This window comes from Etheostoma spectabile, chromosome 2 (genome assembly GCF_008692095.1).
Source record: "Etheostoma spectabile isolate EspeVRDwgs_2016 chromosome 2, UIUC_Espe_1.0, whole genome shotgun sequence".
Taxonomy (NCBI): Eukaryota; Metazoa; Chordata; class Actinopteri; order Perciformes; family Percidae; genus Etheostoma; species Etheostoma spectabile.
This window is the reverse complement of record NC_045734.1, coordinates 23,294,263-23,301,835: the sequence shown is the minus strand read 5'-3', so window position 1 is coordinate 23,301,835 and position 7,573 is coordinate 23,294,263. Positions and strand designations below refer to the sequence as shown.

General features: G+C 45.8%; 1 long non-coding RNA gene across 1 annotated transcript; it reads right to left on the bottom strand.

The window, feature by feature from the left end:
• Nucleotides 1-49: 49 nt before the first annotated feature.
• Nucleotides 50-4,462, bottom strand: LOC116706567 (uncharacterized). Its single transcript, XR_004336275.1, has 3 exons — nt 4,245-4,462; nt 3,030-3,132; nt 50-458 (listed from the first exon to the last, which is right to left on the bottom strand). It is a non-coding gene; the product is annotated as an uncharacterized LOC116706567 (long non-coding RNA).
• Nucleotides 4,463-7,573: the final 3,111 nt, after the last annotated feature.

The following is a 7,573-nucleotide window of genomic DNA, read 5'->3' as shown; positions in this document are numbered from 1 at the left end:
GCATAGCAGCAACAGCAAAAAACAGAAAAACAAAACAATAACACACAAACAAGTAATAGAATACATAAAGTGCAGATTAAGTAGGCATTACAAAGCAGGCGCAAAGTGTGGTGTAAGTAAGTCAATAGATATGCGAGAGTGATATGGTAATAACACGATATACATAAACAGTCTGTATCACTGCTGAGATGTAATAAAGAGTAAAAGATACAAATTGTTAAATCAGCTGAAGGAGGGAACCTTGGTAACCAGATGATGCACAGGCACTATACTCCCATTATCTCTCCTATTAACAGTGTGTCCTTGTCCAAGGCACGGGCCTCACTCAAACAATACTTTTAAAGAGGTTTGTGTGTGCTCGCAGAGACATAGCTGCTGGTTGTTGACTCCAGCTTTAGAAGGTTCTTGTTCTTCTTCTTCTTCTTCTTCAGTGTGAGCTTCACTCTGAGAGCAGCTGCCTGCAAGGAGAGACGTTCAGACAAAACAGTCAAATGAACGAGAACGAGGACAGATAAGTCACAGAGAATGTGAAGGCTATGTTGTGTCTGAATAAGTTGCTTGTCAGTAACACTGATGGAGTGCCATTGCTATGTCGGTCTGTTTGTATGTGTGTGCGTCTGTGCAAGAATGTGTGTTTACATGTTTACACATCAGTGCTTTCAGTGGATGGAACGGGGTCAGGGTTCAAATGGCCGTTGATCCACTAGGTGGTTCACACACAAACACGCATGCACACACGCACGCACACACGCACACATGCACACACAAACACACACACACACCATAAGGGTTTCTGTTGGTCCTTTCCCTGGGTCAGGGGAGACGCCATTCAGGTCCATTCCATCCCCCAGAACCCCCTGCTGGTTCTGTGCTCCATCCCCATCCCAGCAGCCTCTCACTCCTCCATGCCAGGGATTGTTTCCAAAGATTAGACCTAATATGAATATCCATAAACAGAATGGGACTCCCAGACTGTGAAAGCTATCAAAGACATATTTGCATCTAATCCTCAAAGAACCCCCCTCCCACCCCTTGCAGAGAGCTTGCTTCCCCCTTTCGGCCCCACAAAAAAATCTTACTAAACCTCCCCCGAAAAAACCCTCAAACCTGCCATCCCCCAGCCCAGAAATCCTCCCCTCTTGCCCCCCGGACCATCCCATCCATTCCCAAACCGTTGGGCCAGACAAGACCAGACCAATTCTGTTGGGGATTATTTGGTTTAGTGATGAATAATGGATGACCATCTCCCCTCTGGCTCTCCACCACAGCAGCACCTCTCAATTGGCCTTGGCATTGAGCCATTCACTGGCCTGTCTGGATGGCTGCTTGGCCGGCTGGCGGGTTACCCAACCCAAGAGATCTACACGATGATTGCAATATTGGGAAAGTATGGTCAGAATATTAGTTCTGAACATTGAGGGAAATGTTGCTTTTTATTTAATTAGTATAGTGGCAGATGTGTAACACGTAAGTTGGCAACTATCATGAATTTAGCAAGCAAAATTGAGGATTAAATTCAATATCAACTCTATTTTGCTACTTTTATATTGGCGTCTGCTGTAAAAAAAAAAAAAGGAAAACCTTTAACATTAAAATGTGATGTTTTCATTTGGTTTGATTCTCACTTCACACACATTTAAATGAGTCTCTCTCTCCTTGACATGTTCACTAGAAAGCTGCTCACTGAACATGAAATTACTGAATTCATTCAATGAATTAAAATATAAACTGATGTTCTTGGACACTAAGTAGACAGGGGGGGGGGGGCAGAGAGAGTGTTGTACAGAGCGTGGGAGAAAGGCCTGGACATTGTCCTTGCCCTGAAAAGCAAGGAAGCCACTCTTCTTTTATTCCTCCTCTCATCCTTGTTTTGCACTTTATCTCTTTTCATTCGCTCCACTCTCCGTCTTATTTTCAATGGGGCACTTGGGGCCAAAGAGATGTCAGACACACACACACACACACACACACACACACAATCACACACACACACTCACACAAGGACACACCTGGGCATAAGAGCGCCAGCTGAAAGGAGACAAGTTCATCCAAAGGGCCTGGCTAACAGTAACACAGGAGGGGCCAAGTCCTATTGTGCCCCAGGTCCGCTCAGAAGCTTCTTACCCCTCACTCTTCCTGAAGACAGACTCCCAAGGTGCAATTTGACAAGATGGTTTTTGTACCCTCATTATTTGTGACCCTTTTTTGTCTTTCATTTTCTTGTTTTACGGCTTTGTTTGTTTGTTTCTTTCAGCCGAGGGTAGAGTAGCCTTGGGTCTTTTGACGACAGCTGTGCTGCCGAGCGCTGCATAGAAACAACACAAGTTCAGCACAATGACTGACAAGCGCTTTGTAGGACAAGAGGCCCACAATGAATGTGTCCCCACTAAAGACCACCGGTCGCCCCCATGAAGACCAGAATATTAGAGTCTGCCTCTTCCAAGACAGTGGGCCACACTCATGCAACCCACAGGAGTAGTTTGGACAACTGCAACGTCCATCCTGCAGGATGACGATATGTGGGCAAAAGCTCTTAAAATGTGTATGTGAAGTGTAATTGAAGACTAATTGAAGACGAAAAAAAGAGACCGAAAAGGTGTGGATGAAAAAGTATATTTCAAAGATTGACAAATGTGTATCTGAAAGTGAGTGTTATGTAGACATAAAAAGGGCACAGAAAGAGAACAGAGAGATGCTAGAATGTGACACGAACTTGCTAACACTCCCTCTTTATGTGACAAACACTCTCTTAGATCCTGTCTTCTCAGAGGTAACTAAAAATAAAAAATCCAGAACATACAAGCCCATACACAACAATTGTAAATACTGCAGGCAGAAGGAAGTATGTGCAGAGTGTAATAAGGTCAGTCTGGCAGGTCAAGCATATGACCGTGGTTCTGCTGCCCACTTCCCTCCCCCCCTTGCCCCCTTCCCTGTCCTGCTCTCTTTGACCCCTGGGCCTCAGGAATGAACCAGGAGTGAACCAGGAGTGCCGTGGCAATTCTCAGAAACTTCCAGAGCCCTCTTACCCCTAAGCCTCAGCCGGTTTTAGCCTCTGTCACCCCTGCAGCAGCTGGAGTGGCTCAGAGAGCTATACTGGCCCCCACGGGTACATTCAGTTCCACCATATACCTTTAACACACACAAACACATAGTGGGACACACATATGAGGATATACTATATATATATACTGTACATACATAAAACATACACAAAACAACTACAAGGGAACAGGATACAACCAGGGCTAACAGAATTACAGAATTATGCAAAAACCATGAAATACTATTTTTTTACAACCAATGCCACTGTTTTTAAAAAGTCTCACTCTCTACAACATCTGAGCATGGCAACTATTATACGGTCAGAGACAGGCAAAGACTGTAGTTATGGCAAATTCATTGTAGGTATTACTGGAAATGCGCTTATTTGCTGTTTTGCCAAGACTTGTATAAGAAGTTACCACTCTCAATCTGTCTGGTAAATGTGAAGTTACAACCAGCAGTCAATTAGCTTAGCTTAGCAAACATATTGGAAACGAGGGAAACTGGCAAGCCTGACTCTTTCCATAGGTAACAACATTCACCTACTAGAATCTCTAAATCTCACGCATTCTTCTTGTTTGTTTAATCAAAACTTATACTGAAGACTGGAACTTGTCGGACTAGGCCAGGAGCAGTGACTTCCTGAAGTCTTCACCATATTTAGATGTGACAGTGGAAAAAAAAGACGATTCCTCAATACTATATAAGTTAAATATCAACCAAAATCAATCACTTAGAAAATCCCAACTGTTATGGATGACCTAGTTTACAAGATATAAATTAATATTTTCTGAGTTACTGTCGTGTCCAGCCTTAACTGACACTAAAATATAGTGGCATAAAGAGGCCAGCGGATGAACTTTGCCTCTTTATTCACAGAACTGTAAACAGGCGCCCTGCCGTCTCCCACTGCACACACAGCGAACAGCTCACTCGCAGACATAGACACACATACAGGTGCATGGAAAAGCACACACAAGTCAGAGGGTACTACATGACCCTGTTTAACTGGTCATATAAATTTTGCCAGCGGCGCTGCACCTGAAGAACACACACACATGACGCAAAGATATCACCATCAGCAAGCACTAACCCATATGCAGACACATGTATGTATGTGTGCACACACCCACGTGTATACATCTGTCAGTGCAACATGTCTTTACATCATAAAGCATGACACACAGGTGTAAACATACCGTTTTTTGGCAGCAGTGGCTGCACACCACAGCTTTTGGAACATGGTGCCACTCTTTCAGCCCCACGTCCCGCAGTTCAAGGTCAGATCGGTGGGTCTCTCGAATCTCCTGCCCCTGCCCCTGCCACCACCCACCTCCCTCACCCCCTGCACCCCCCACCCTCCTTCAAACCACCCATGCTCTGGAATGAGCCACGCCTGCAGTGTGCCAAAGGAAACCCCTTTCAGCAATAGACCAACCACATACTGATACCATACAGTGCAGCTTTCTCTGAAATAGTGCTAACCTGCACAAGGCTGGCCCTTATTTTAGTGTGCACACTGTACACACAGACACACACAAAGCAGCACAAACACTGGAATATGAGAAGTAGAGTTTTAAAGAATGTCAAACGTCCCAAAGGTCAGTAAAAAAGGCAATACCTTAAGGCTCATATCTGATTGTGCACCATGAAACCAAAAGAGTCCACTCAATTATGGTCAGTGCAGTACTCAAGACATTCCTTCCCCCTCACCCCTCACCCCGTCCTTCTTTTTCACTGCAGGGTCAAAGTGTTCACCTTATCTGGAAGCCATCAGCAGTACCAGTCCCACCTCTGTGACTCATTTAGTTGAAACTGTTGCACGTTGTTAAAATCTTTCTTTTTTAGGTTTGAAAAGAAGGAAAAAGACGAAAAAAATCACACACAAGGGCATTTAAAGCAGTACTTCACAAGCGAGGTAATCCGGATCTCTGCCAAGATTTTCACTGCCAGTTAGAGCACATATTGTCTAGCGGGCAGACTACGACTCTGATGTTGTGAAGGAGGAGGAGGAGGAGGAGGAGGAAGGGGGATTCTGCTGTGATCCAGTTTACTATTTTGGCTGGGGCTTTCTTCTCACTGTGTGGTCATGGGGTAGATCAGCGGAGCTAGCAGGCACTGACGACACTGGCTGGCCACAGCCCGACACAGAAGCCACATGGGCAGAAAGAGAAGGGGACCGAGTAAAGAGAGGGAAAGGTGTAAGGAGATAGCCAAGCAGAGCTATAGGGTGAGGAATGTGGTTGAGGTTATTCTGGTTTTCTCTTTTCTGTTCTCACATTGTCTCAACCTCCGTCCCCGTCTCTTCTTTCTCTTTTGCATTCTTCTCAAACACTTCCTCCTCACTCTTGCACTTCAACTTCAGCCTGACCAAACTTCAATTTAAACCTCGTCCCTCCATCTATCCCTCTGTCTTTCTTTTCTCCCCTCCCCCGTCTCTTTCTCTCTTTCCTCAGACAGACACAGCTACCCTCCTGGACGTTTCCTTTCTGCTGGCCTGCCCCAACAAAGGTGCTCAGTCATGTGAAACCTAATCTCCAGCCCCCCAAAACCTGACCCTTGACCCCTTCAGTCTTCACACAGCCAGAGGGGGAGGGGAGCTGGGGCAGGAAAGGGAGGCTTTTGGGAAAAGGTCACATTCCCGAAGATACTTTTGTGAACGAACGTGTGCGTGTGTGTGTGTGTGTGTGTGTGTGTGTGTGTCTGTGTCTGTGTGTGTTTGAGAGAGAGAGTGTGTATACCCCCAATCCATTTGTGTTCCAGCATCAACATGTGCGTTTGGTTCTGTGTCTGCATACAAAAAGTGCACAAGGGCAAGTTTGCCTATATACTTCAGTGCACTTAACTGCCTTTTAAGTTTTCATGTGTGTGCTTGTATGCATGTCTGTTGTACAGTACAGGTACGAGGGTGTGCATGCATAGACACTATGTGCATATGTGCATGTTTGTGATTAAGCACTTTCAGCCCCCAAGCGTTGCTGCCCATAGACAAAACACAGACTTTGTTTTCTAGGCGAGGCAGACCTGTAAGTCTTGTCTGGGCAGAGCTTCTCTCCTTCCACCCTATACTGGGAGTCCTCAGATCTTTGTATGGGTGTGTGTGGGTGTATGTCTGAGTGTGAAACATAGTGTGTGTATTTGTATGTGTGAGGCACTGGGTGTCAGCTGTCCTGGGTGATTAGTGCTTTTATATTGTTCCAAGGAGCCCGGACGAGGCCCCCTCTTCACTGCAGCAAAGCACAGCTGCAGTCTGCCTCTCCATCTCTGCTCTTCAGCCTTCCTCTACTCACTGACACTCGTGAGACGGGATCGGGCCCAAGAAAAAATGAGCCTGAAACCGAGGCAAGAAGTAAAATAAGAGGAATGGACAAAGAAACGGAGCGTGACAGAGTACAGTATAGGGAATGAAGGAAAGGAGGGATAGGACAGATAAAGGGGGATGATCCACTGACAGTTGACGCAAGGAGGAGACCTAAGCAACAGAGAGACAGAGGAAGGCAGCGGAATAGAGGGAAAGCAGCAGACAGGGAGAAGTGGTATATTAGGAGGATTAGAGAGTCGATTCAATGTGCCGACTGTCTCCTGGACAGGATTTCCCCAGCTATGCCTGGGAGGCCTCCCCTGCTTTAAACACACAGGCAAGTCAGGACAGAGAGAGTGGCGAACTAGGAGAAGAAGAGCGAAAAAGGGGGAGGTGGGATTTTTTTTTCTTTTTAAGTGTTGTGAACTACTTTTGATTAGCATAATGAACTAATAAATCCTCGCCCTTCAACAGAGAGCCAGTGTATCCCCCTAAGACTCGCCAGAAATGAGAGTAACAAAAATAACACATTTCAATTTTCTCCAACATCTTGTTTTACGAATGAAAAATAGGTTTGATGACGAAAACTATACAAATAGGACTGTAGGCATTGTTCCCTGCATGAGAAACATTTTGAAAACTCCCCATTTCAGTCAAAGAGCTGGGTTTGTTGCCTTGACGAGTTAAGGACATATGTCTACACAAGGAGGAAGAGGAGGGGGGCAGGGGATAGTAGGCAAGGGACAAGAGCGTGCTATGGGAAAAGTATGTCTGCTATGTACGGGTTGTTTGGTGGCGGGATTTGTGGGCCAGAGCATTGTTGCTCTCTTGACATTGAACTTGGGAGATTGGAGACGAAGGGGGTGGGGTTAACCATCCTGAGCATTATGAATGCGTATATGTGCAAGAGCACACACAAGCTAATTCCTCGCTTCCAACAAACACCCACCCATCCAACCAACCACTCCCACTTCCTTGCGACTCTGCTTTATCTTAACTGTCAACACCTGGCCTAAGCAGGAACCTCTCTCTATCTGTGAACTTTAATCTGGCCCTGCTAGGCAAACAGCGCTGGGCTCGGACAAGGAGAGCGATTAGTCAGTCACGTTGCCTTCCAGTGCTTCAGCGGTGAGAGGAGGAAATAGGGAAGGGAGGGGTCGGAAGAAAGGAGAGCGATTGGGACATAGGAGGATATATAAAGTTAGATACAGCATAACGAAAAAAACA